We start from the raw sequence: 13,077 nt of genomic DNA on the forward strand, positions 1-13,077 counted from the left end.
TTGCTCTGCTGTAGATTCCTTGGGATTATCCATCTATAGGTCATGTAAGTAGAACACAAGAACAATTTTCCTTTTACTTTTCCAATTTGGATGTCTTTTATTTTATTGGAACTGTATCAGAGATTTTGTAGTACCACTGATACTTGAGATTTTGTCTTGGCTGTGATTAGATCACTTTGAATTTGTATGATCTTTACAACAGATGAGATAACAGATGAGTTTTTGTTGTTATTTTATTGATTCTAATGCTTTTTCCCTTTATTTCACTTTTCTCAGCTGTAATATTATTTACATCTTTCACTAAATTTGAATTTAGTATATTTATGTAGTTATTTATGCCATGAGGATAGATTATTGATCTGTAACATTATTTTTCTTTTCATGTAAGATTTGCAATGATAAATTTCCCTGTAAGCATTATTGTCATCTCATACTAAAGATTTTGGTGCTGTTTGTTTTCACTGGAATGTATCTCAAAATATTTTTATAGTTATTTTGTGGTCAGTCCTTTGAACCATTCAATGGTTGATTATGAATGTTATGTTTAATTTCCATATATTTTAAATTCTTATTTTTTTCTATTACTGGTTGCCCTTCCATTATATTGCATTCAGATAAGATATTGTCATTATTTCAATTTTCTGAGATTTTTAAATAGCCTCTAATAAAATGGATCCTAAAGAAAGCTTTGTGTGCATGTCTAAAATGTGTATGTTTCTTCCTTTTTTTTTTTCTTTTTTCCCAGTGGAGCATTCTATATATCTGTTTGGTCTGGTTGGTCTATAGTGTAGTACAATTCCTGCTATTTTTATTACCTTTTTGTATAGTTGTCAGTTCATTCCTGAATGTGGTGTCTCGCAGATGCGTACTATGATTGTAAGACAGTCTCTTTCTCCTGGAATTTCTATTAATTTAGCTTCAGAGATTTGGGGACTCTATTAATTCCCTATACATGTATAACTGTTGTATGTTCTGGATAGTTTAATATTTTTAACAATGTATGATATTTTCACCTGTTCATTATAAAATGCTTTGGTCCAATCTCTGTATTGTCTGATACATGGCATATTATTTCCATACATCCATTTTAAAACTGTTTGTGTCTTCTTACCTAAAATATGTGTCTTATGGAAAGCAAACAGCTGGATCATATTTTTTTAAAACATCCATTCTACCAACATTCAATTGATAATTGCAAAGTTTACATCATCTATATTTAAAATATGTATTGACAAGGAAGATTGTAATAGCTTGGTGGTATTTTATTTTTCTCTTGCTGTTTTATTTTTTGTGTATGTGTGGGTAGTGCTGGATTTATTCATTAAAAAAAAGCAGTTCTTACGTACAAAACAAGCTGATTTTTTTTTTGCAAAGGTTAAAAGCATTCTTTAAAAAAATTAAAGTTACATCATGGATTACATGGAATTGTTTTTCTTCCCAGAAGCACTTAACTGAACGAATATGCCACAGGGAAGCTGTCACAGTATAAGACTGCTCAGGACAGGGAAGGGACAGTGAAGGGACAGCAGGGCTTATTCCTCCAGCCCTGCAGTCGTGCACTGTGGACAGTAGGGGGCGTGTGTTCGAGTTTGGGCCAAGAACACAGATACCCTGGGGTTGCAGGGTTATAAAATCCACTCCCGCCTTAGAACACCCACCAAACTCAGTTACCATTTGGGCAAAAAACAAGGTCATTTTCCTTTTTTTCCTCTCATGTATACAAGCTCATGGCTTTCTGCACTCAGACACCAGGATATGTACCAGTCTCCCCAGAGTTCTCAGCTCTTCAGCTTAGGCCTGAAAATGATACCATCAGCTTCCCCGCTCTGTGGTTACTGCGATCAGACTAGATTACTCCCCCGGTTTTCCTGGCTGTCCAGGGTGCAGATGGTTTGCCAGGGACTTCTTTGCTGCCATATTCACATGTTCCACTTGTTCCCATAATAAATCTCCTCTTATAAATTTCTATACATTCCATTAGTTCTGTTTCCCTGGAGAAACCTGACCTACATAGCAATCAGATATTCTCCTTGTTGTGTGTGAGGCATTTTGTGTATTTGTATTTATGTATTGGGTAATTACCTTAGTAGCAGATTAGTAGTGGAATTTGGAGGCTTAATTTTATACTCAAGGGAGGCGCATTTCCCTTTTGTCCTTGGTTGTAAGTGAGGACGGAAACTAGTTTTTCCAATTATGGGAAATAAGTCTTACATTTATGTCATACCTCTTGAATGTCCTGGGTATTTATACCTCACTGCTTTTTAAATATTCAGGATCCTGAGTACAAATGAATTTCTCTCTGGTTCATGGCAATAATATCTCTGCACACGTATTTTGAATCTTAATGTTTTTGTTTTACAGTATGCTTTTAGGCATAGGTCAAGGGTCATATAATGATCTCACTCAGTTTCACATGCAGATTGCATGGTCTTTTCCTCAGTGGCTTTCTCCTTTTTGTTGTTCCTCCCATCCATCAATATCCATCTAACCAATCTGCCAAACTTGATCTGTAAAATATAACCCTCCAACTACCAAGGATGTAATGCTGTGCTCTGTTTTAGCTACAAAAGTGTCCAGTTTCTTTCATATTCATTTATTCATCAGTGCTATCTTTTCATTTGAATTTATAAAAATTTAACCATGACTAGGATACTAAAATACAGGGGCTGGGGATTTAGCTCAACAGCACAGCGCCTGCCTGGCAAGCACAAGGTCATGAGTTCGAGTCCTGTTACCGGAAAAAAAAAAACAAAAAACAAAATAAAACAAAACAAAACAAACAATAGTACTCGGTCTTTATAGGAACTAGAATTACATATTTCAAAAAATATACCTATATCTTAGTTTATATGTCATATAAACACAAGGAAATATGTGCTTTTGTATGTTTAAGTGGCATACTGCCATTAAATGTTGGAAAATTTGTCAACCAGCCATTTATTACTTCACATCACCTAAATCATTATGATTCTTTGCCAGCTAAAGGAAAAATAATTGACTTTAATGTAACATCATGTAATTACTATATTAAACTTCAACTCTTATTTCTATTTAAAATAAATATGCTTTTACTGTATGCAAATTAAGTAATATTTCATGAATGTTAGATATTTAATTAATGGATTTTAAATCAAATAAATACTAGGTATCATTCATTATGCACATATATTTGCCTGAACATACACATCCACATTTCAGAAAAGTACCTATTTTGTAAGTGAAAAACTACTGAATCAGTAAATTTCAAATAGTAATTATATACAATATTTAACATATTCAAATGATTAAACAGAAAGTTGATTATTTTATTCTATTACCAGTCTTATTCATGTTCATGTCTACTAATGGCAAATATTTTGTTAAATAGGGAAATAGAAAATAGAAGTTTCTCTACCTGCGATCATTTCCGAGTAACAGTGTGATATTCTGAATGACAGGAGTGGTCTCCTTATTTGACTGAACATTGAACAGTCCGTTTAAATGCACCCAAATTTCAACATCGGTCAGATGATTCAAATATTTGTTTATTTGGCTGCCAGTTTGCTCTGAAACAAAAGCCAAATAGTTTAAATTCTTAGAACGGAAACCTTTTCTCCAACATTAAATGTTAAACAAACATCATGACCAATTCCAGAATATGGTATAATTACCAGGAGTTTAAATCCACATACTATTTCTAAGAAAAATAATAATGAAAAGGTTTTTGACAACATATTTTTAGGATGTGTATCTCTGTCAGATATACAATAAAAGAAAAAGAAAACTATAAAGAACCCATTTAAATTTATCATCCCTAGCTCACCTCACTAACTACATGAATACCAGAAGATATACTTGAAAACTCAGGGAAAAATTAGCTTTTGGAAGGAATATAGGGCCATATTACTTGAGAAATCTGATACAGAATATGAATTTTATAGAAGAAACAAGGCTCATTTTGTGAAAATTTCCAGTAGCTCACTTTGAAGCTAAAGCTATGTTTGTCAGCAGCTATGTGGAAATGTTAATCAGTGTCACAAGTATTCTGCATGAAAGGTTAACATACCAAGTTGTCGGTATACAGGAACACGTTACTGAGCCTTACATCTGGAAATCAACTTGGTATGACTCTGACTTGCTTTCCTCATTCTTAGGCTCAGACTGAAGGAGGCGCAGATTCTTGTATTATACTTGTTTCCCAGTACTGACCATTGTAGCCAGGACCTTCAGAGTGAGCCTCACTCTCACCCACCCTCTTTATTTAATGTTGAGATGTGCCCTTGCTAAGTCCTTAAATTGCCCAAATGGGGCTCAAACTTGCCAGCCTCCTACTTCAGTTTATCAGAGTTCTGGAAATACAGGAAAACAACCCCATACCAGCACTTAGGACAGTTTTGAAGTCAATTAAAGAGGGCCAAGAGGGCATGCCAACATCTGCATGCAAATATGTACTCCTGTGAACATTTGATTGGTTCAACTGAGTCACAGTGTTGAACCCAGGCTCTTTGGCTGTGTGGTACAGTCTGTGCACCAGAGTTCATGGTAAGGGATTGAAATTTTACTATTACTGAAGAAGTTGGAATAATTACTCTTATTATGTATGAAGGAAGGATTCTTTTACCTCAACAGCAAGTTGTACTTCAAATTTATGATTTCCTGTTTAATTGTATGTAAGCTTTAAAACTAAAGCTAACTGAAGATGCAATTTCAGATTAAATATCACTTTAGAAAAGAATTTTCTTCCTTAATGAAAAGTAGTATTTATTATTAAATAGATTCTCAGAATATAGTTGGCATATGTCAAAGATTATTTATATTCTTACCAATAATTCTGCAGGAAGATATTTATTGTCCTTTCTCAGATGAGAAAACAAGCATAAAATAATTTTATATTATCGATTGCAGGAAATAAATATCATATTTAGCTTAATTCATTTAGCCAACAGAGGGTCTAAATATTTTGCAAGGACTAACTGGTTGAACATGTATTAAATTTTTTGAGGCAAGTTCTGCTATCTTTGCTGTTTGGCATGCAGAAGTTTAATGGCTTGCCCATCATTACTTAAGTAGCAAGTATCTGAACAAAAATTTACGCACAGTTCAGGGGAGTACAAATCCTAGTTTCACAATCTAATGGAGATGGTTTACTAGTCTAGATTCCAGTATTGTTTGCTCAACACCAAAGTAAATAGCAATAATTTGACATGGACCAGAGGTAATTTCTTTCACCTTGTTAATTTTTGTATGGATGGATAATCTGAAGAAGATAAAGGAAATACAATGCCTCCTAATTTACCAAAATACCTTGAGAATTAAAGGTGGTTCAAGTATGATGATTGTAAAGAAAAAATGATGAATAGCGTTGAAATGATAATTCCTTTACTTCTTCTGGTTTGTGTGAAATGATCAAACTCATTTCTAAGATTTTATATTTTAAAAGAATAAAGAGACTTTAGATATAAGAATATAAAAAGCAAAAAAATAAGAGTATGAATATGCAAGTGTAAATATTTATTAGCTAAATACCTATGGCATTGTTATTCTCAGATATTGTTTTCTCATCAGTAGGAGGCAAGTTAATCTCAACTTAAAGTTATTGATATATTAAAAATGATATCCCATATAGCACACCTTCCTTAACATTGGCAGTATTGGCTTATTTGCAGCAGTTATATTTAGAAAGTGATATATTTGCTCTTCTCTGGATCCTGAGTAGGAAATGCTCTTTTTTTTTTTTTTTTTTGTGGTACTGGGAGGTGAACTCAGAACCTTGCACCTGCCAGGAGGATATTTTCATTTAAAGTGATGCCTAAATTCAGTGAGAGGTGTTAGGAGTTCTGAGCAATGACATTGGAGGTAGTCCATGGATAGATTATATATATATATATAATTTATATATAATATGCACATCAATGCTTATATATATGCTTTATATATAATATGCATCTATCTATCATCCATCTATTTATCTATCTATCTATATGTCTATCCATATATAAAAACATACACATAACACAACTTTGAACTACTCAGAAGACTTTGGAGACAGGAGCAGTAGGATAATTTCATTTTGTCAGTCATATGGATGAATGTGTTGACATTTCAATAACATATGAAATGTTAAATCAGTAGAGCAGTTTTGTATTTAACTGACTTCTTTCCAGTTAAATTATATTCTAAAATAATAATGATGGTAATAATAATATAATAATATAATAAAGGTTTTCTTGTTGTCACGGGGGCATTTTAAATATAAGAGCATATACTGGTCGTGCAGGGGTGGACTGTGCTAATAATAAACTGAGCAGCAATATTAATGATAAAATAATAGTTATTGTCAACATTATATTAAGCTTAATATATGGAATGTTGATTTTGGTGTGTTAATGATTCCTTAATTTGGGATTAATATTGTTTTTGTCGTTGATGAGAGAAGTATTTTTAAAAGCGATATTTCCTTACAAGGTGTGGGAGCACACATCTGCAATCCCAGACTTTGGGACGCTGAAATAGGAGGATCGACACCAGTTTGTGATCAGCCTAGGGAACATAGTGAGTTCAAGTCCAGTCTGAACTATGTAGCAAAAACAATACAAAATGAAACATTCAGAAAGCTTCTCCAAAGTGTATTCAATTTGTAAATATTTACCAAAGTAAAAGGAAAGCCAAACTTCAGTAGCCTTGCTTTGCATGTTTTACCACACAATATAGAGCCATAGGTGCCTATCTCTGCTGTTAGAGGATGAAGCACTCTCTGCTGATTAATAACTCTTCCCTCTTCTCTCTTCACTTTTCATCCCATTGAGCAATTTAACACTATATAACTGAATTACCTGTACATTACTAATTAGTTTTTTGAGCTTCTCTGCAATATATACATTCCTGACGGAATGTGTCATCATTGTAAATCTTGTGTACTAGAAGTAGTGGCTTAATACTTATCTCTTGAGGAAATTATTACCATACAGTTAGATAACAGCTATCACAAAGCAAATCCTCATTATTATCCATGTGCTTCACATATTCATCATTAGTTCTCATAATAGCTCTGTAAGCAAAATTCATAACAATCATTTTTCACTAGCAGTACTGTTATGATGATTATTATTGGCACTTTACAAATAAAAGAGTAGACACTCAGAGAGGTTAAGTCTTTCTCATTGATATGGGTAAATAACTGGCAATGCTGCTCTAAATTTTGTGAGTATGGCTCTCTGTTACTGAAGTAATTTTGGACTTCCCCTGTTAATGTAGAGAGATTAAACCATGATTCACTCCAGTTTTGCTTCAAATGCCATTGGTGGTTGTTACCTTTGCTGGTGCTACTGGCGAAGAGAAAGAGGAATTGTAGTGTTACAAGAGCTTTCCTGAAACCAGTCTGCTCTGTTACCTCCTACTGGAGTTTCCTAGATTTGCATAGTAGTTTTGACTGTTTTGTCTCTATTGAATCTCTTTCTCTTCCTAATGTTGAAGAGCCAGGGCAGATGCCTCTGTGCATGGTCCTTTCAGGAGTGGTCCTTTGCCACCTTGTTTCTCTGTGGTTTGAGTTCTGCTGTCTCTTCTGAAAGCCTGTCTCCACAAGAGCTCATTTGCTATCTAATTGCATTCTCAGATCCTCTAAGAGTGTGCCACACCAGCTCTCCCTTTCACCATCTCTTTTGATCTCCCTAGAAATATCCAACTTTGATTATGTGAAAATCTTCTATAACTGTAATATGTGCCTGGCAAGCAACTGAAAACTTCCATTATAATTGTTTTGACCTGAAAAGAAGGACGATATTTTAGGGCTTGTGTGTAATGACAATCAAACAACACAAATGGACTGTTTTATCTCCGTGTGTAATCCAGAGATAGGATTTGATTCACCCAATGTTGGCAGATTTTAAATGGCTGTGAGTTATGCATTAACCTTTTAAAATACTTTCTTAAACACATGGTTACTATTGAATTTCTGTTTTTAAAGAAGTCAACTTAGCTTTAAAACAATTGAGGAGAGAAAATAAAAGTGCAACCCTATCTCTAAATAAATTCTATGCAGAACAGAGTAAGAAAGAAAATCACACACTTATCAAACTTTGCATCAAAATATCACCTATTAAGTAAAATTAGTCAAAAAAGGTAGAATTCTCATCTATTTCTGGACAAATATACATAATTTCAAATAGTATACCCATGTTTGTTTTAATTGTTCATGTTACCTGCTTCTATTTCTCCTCAAATGCTAGACAGACAGGTAATTCCTTTTATAGCAAAGCTTTTATGATTTTCTATTATAATTTTTAAAACATATTCCATATTCCTCCAAGATAGGCCCTAGTACAAAGAGTATCAATAATTGTTTGAGGAACTCATGAGTAAATATTTACTTTTTAAAGATTAGTTGTGTATTCATTCATCCATTCATCAAGATATTTTAAATGTTTGGAAAGCACAGGGCACTCTGTGGAAAGTTAAAATTGAGTTCTAAGGCCATGAGTAACTCAAATTTGTCAACGTCTTAATATTACTTTGTGCTATAATTTAAATGACTGACTCTTCATTTCTACATGTTGCTTTCCAAATATTAGTGTAATGGTCACCCTGACTAGAGCAAGGGGAATAGCACTGCTGTGAAAAGAACCAATTGGTTTGACAAGTAAGCAATGAAGAATCTCCATGTTTGTCACATGTGAATCATAGGTACATGAATTTAGAGAAAGTAAACAGTCGTATATGTACTTTCTGAGGTATATTTATAAACTGAAACACTACTAAAACTTCTGTCTTCTTCCATTCCTTTGGAAAGAGGGTTCAATGTATTTGTGGTGCACAAAATCCTAGCACAGAAAGCACATTGGAAAAAGCTTCATCCAATGGATCTGATAATTTGTTACCATACTATATTTACATACCCAATTGGACAGTCAGAATCCCCTGACATATAATTTAGTCTACTTTAGCTTGTCAGCTAGTTTGAAAAACTGATTTCTTCTTTTTAGTGCCAGCTCTATAATGTAAAATAGTTTACACTGACAAAGCATGGACATTGCAAAGACTTGGGATTTCATGATCATTCTAGGAGCTCAGAGGTTATTCTTCCACCCCAAATAAGTTTGCTGAATCTCATTTAAGTTCTTTTAAAGATTTTTTTTTTAAATGGCTGGAAACAGAGATCTTGTATTGTTCAAAATCTTCTATAGTTCACTGAAATAATTTGACTATTAAAAGTAATTTCTATGTCTGACTTAAGATTAACTAGGTTTATTATAAAGTGATTATTCAAAAAGATAAAAGCAATAGCTATTACTTCTGCAATAGAAAATCATATTTTCATCCCAGAGGCAAAGCATCTTATTTCCACTTTCGCATATGGTTCTCTCCTGTTATTTTAGTGTCTCTAATTAGGTCATTTGTTCCTAAGTTAGTGAACCATTGGGAATAGATTTGGTTTTGTTTGTATTTGCTTGTCCATTGTTCTTACTTTTACCAACGACATTTTCAAAGGGGCTTCTCACTTTTGGTAACAAGAGATGTTTATTTCTCTTGTAAGTGATAAGAAAAATGTTTTTCATTTGTTTTTGTAGATATCAAGTAAAACCTGCACATTTCCTTTTTCCTTTTTCTTTCTTTTTTTAAAAAATTTTTTTTACCAAATACAAAGCTGTCTGTGAAATGTCAAAAGTGGCCAGAGAGAAAAGTGAGCTGGAGTATAGATGACAAAATACAGCAATATATAGTGACTGTTTATGAGGAATCCTTGGTGGTCCTAAAAGTAATATGGTCTTCATTCTATTTATATATGGAAGAGGGAAACTTTAAATTTATCTGGTATGGTTATATAACTTTATCTCTCTCTTGGGAAACCAGTACCCAGGAAAAGTGGAGTTCATGAGGGGTAACTTTTCACAGCTCCATAGTAACTGCCTGAATGGTCAAGATTCTTCAATTCTTGCATGTTCAGTACCTGTGTAAAGAGAGATGATGTGTACACGGGTCTCTATGACCTCTCCTTTTTAATTTTCTCTATGCTTACCAGTTCTTAGGGTTGTTGTATGAGTTATTATTAAAAATTTAATTTAAACTACTATGATATTATGGAATTTAACAACTGTTTATTTAATAAGTAGTTACTGAAACTTTCCATGTATCTTTCCAGTATGTATGACAAGGCTCATATCATATTTTATTGGCCTCTGCCCTCACTGTGCTTACTAAATATAACAAGACTTATGAGATTGGCTGACAGACTTAGTTTGGGGGGCATATAAAGAACAGAGCCCATAAGTTATAGCAAATGAGTTTTTTCATTTTGATCTACCCTTTTTTTCCCAATGGACACAAAATATGTGGCTATTGAAAGAGCTATATTTGTTATGGTACCAATACTTTTCATATTAAAATTGAGTTTGGTCTTAAGAAATTGGTTTATCTATGTGAACTGACTTAAAGATGAACTTTAAATAACATTTCCACATGAAAGTTTTCCATATTAATAGAATACAAACATAATTCTGCCCCAGTTTTACATGGATTACACTTGTCAGTGATTGTTTCTTCACTATTATTATATTGGGTTCCATAGTCACAGATTCTCTATATTTGGATGTGGATCTTTTCACTTCTGAGAATTACATTACTTAGACATTTTAAGTAATTTACATTTGGTTAGACGTTAGTTGATTTTTCATGCATTTCTTTAAGTGGGTACTAAAATGGAAACATTTTAGTCATACACCAGTGTAAACAAGAGAGCCCGAAGAAAACACATGTACGTCTTTCTCCATTTTCGGTAGTTAAAACTATTTTGCCAGTCTGAAACATACTCTGTTGCATGTTCTAGAAAGAATATGTTTCTCATTTACTCTCATTTTGGAGATATATTGTCAGGGAAGAATAGTTATAAATGGCAAGGAATTTGTACTGAGTACCATCAGGTTAGTCTAACAGCAAAAACTTCATTGAAAGGCAAAGAATATGTTTGTGCACGTATGCTTCAGTACATTTGTCAAAGGTGAAGACTGGTACACTAAAAATAATAATTTTTTTATTAAAAATGTCTAAATAATATATCATTAAATGGAAGATAAAGATGAAAGGGAAGAGTGGGGGTGGGATACACAGCCCCAAGATTGTATTTTGGAAAGAACACAGTAAATTTAATTGTTTTATTTCAACAGTGCTGAATTATAGTCCCACTGGACATCTTGGACTCTCATTTTCTGCTGGAATTACTTAAGGAATCAACAGCTGGGATCTCCTACTTAAAAATTTTTGCATATCAAAAGAAATCATCAACAAAGAAAAAGAATTTAGGAAAAAAATTTAACCTGGTCAATTCTTTAGATACACCAGGTTTTTCTGCTCTTCGACCTCTTTGGTACTAGTGCCTTCAATATATACAGGTTAGTACTCTGTACTGCGGTGCCCACTAACCTGGAAACACAGGAAATTTAACAACCCATGCAACAGCCTTGCATCAAAGGGTAAAACAAGTTATAGAATAAATACGTGCAACTACCAACTTGCAGTATAATTTCAGAGCTTGTTGTTACACATTCGTATTTCTCCTTAAAAGATGATTGAGAAATGTAGTCTCTTTCTGAAAAAAAAAAAAAAAAAGAATTCAACAAAACAACAATAAAGAACACTAGCTCCGCAGTTGTCTATGATACTCGTTCCTCTCTCCGGGCTTCACACAGTCAAGTAGCTTATTCCATCACTCTGACTTACGTCTTCCAAATCAACTATGGTCACGAGAGCCTGAACTTGGGTTCTCATTTCTACATTATAGTCCAGTCTGTAACATAAATATATTCACTGGGATCTGAGCATGTCCTCATATATTTAAATATATATAATGTGGTCAATTTCCAAGTTATTATGAGGTAAGGCTGTTATCCCTATTGATCAAACTGAGTAATGGAAAATTTAAAATGAAAATACTTGTCAACGACTATAACTAATTCTTCCGATTTCAAAAACTAAAATTTACTTTAACAGAAAGTACACCTTTCACTTAGCCAACCCGCAGGTTACAGTTTTGTAAAAATTAAAAAACTGACAAAACAATAAAGACAAAATCAAAACAACACAAAAACAACAAAACGATACATGACCTCAAAACAAAATGATAGGAATTTACAGTGGTTGCTACATTACATACTGTTATCTTCAGTGAAGATACTCAGTATACTAGACATAAGAATGTACGATTGATCAGACAATCAATGACAGTAACAAGTAAAAAAAAACAAACAAAACAAACGAACAAATAAACAAAAAACAACATTGGAAATGATGCAGCGCTTCACTGTATAAGGTAGTAGGAATTCAACAATGGTTGTTACACACTGCATATTGTTGTTTTCAAATATGTATTTCAATTATCCTAGCTATCCTGTGTATATAGGATAGCTAGGATAATTGTACAAGTAATATCTGTTAGTCTATTGGGAAGAATTGTTAATGTGCATTTCTTTGATAAATCTTGCATGCCTACATATGGTTATATATGTAATCATTTTGAAGATAACATTATGTAAAACAACAACCATTGTTAATATCCTATAATGTTCTGAAATTCTGTATCATTTTAATTGTTCTGTACACTGTTTTGCTTATGTATTTGCTTTTGTTATTTTGTTTTTTTAAATCAAAAACAAAATTTATATGTATATTTAAGGATACCTGGGATAGGTGTATTGCTGATGTTTGTGGCTATTCAAAGGTACAGTCATTGCTTAAAATGTTCTTTTTTCTTGAACAATTTTGCACTCTTCAATCTTTTTTTGTTCTAATGCCAGTAATCAAACTCAGGACATGATGCTTACCAGGCAGGCACTGCACCCCTGAGTTACACTTTTCCTAGAAATTTTAAAAAAAATGGTTTATTCAGAGTTAGTATTCATTTAAAACTACATTAAGATGAGTTGTCCTTCACCCAGGATAAGACATAGTATAAAGAATTGTCCCAAAATTTCCTATTACTAGCACGAGCTCTGCCAACTTATACTCATACACAGCACACTGTGCACCCTCTGTTGTACTCCTACTGTTGCCCTATAATTGAGCAGTATTAATAATAGAAAACATTAGCATAATATCTTGTACCATAATATA

At 33.2% G+C, this 13,077-nt stretch overlaps 1 long non-coding RNA gene across 1 annotated transcript; it reads right to left on the bottom strand.

The window, feature by feature from the left end:
• Positions 1-3,400: 3,400 nt before the first annotated feature.
• Positions 3,401-12,740, bottom strand: LOC106148932. Its single transcript, XR_001234716.1, has 3 exons — positions 12,646-12,740; positions 11,392-11,557; positions 3,401-3,545 (listed from the first exon to the last, which is right to left on the bottom strand). It is a non-coding gene; the product is annotated as an uncharacterized LOC106148932 (long non-coding RNA).
• Positions 12,741-13,077: the final 337 nt, after the last annotated feature.

Source organism: Chinchilla lanigera, unplaced genomic scaffold (assembly GCF_000276665.1).
Source record: "Chinchilla lanigera isolate Chin_1 unplaced genomic scaffold, ChiLan1.0 scaffold00032, whole genome shotgun sequence".
NCBI lineage: Eukaryota > Metazoa > Chordata > Mammalia > Rodentia > Chinchillidae > Chinchilla > Chinchilla lanigera.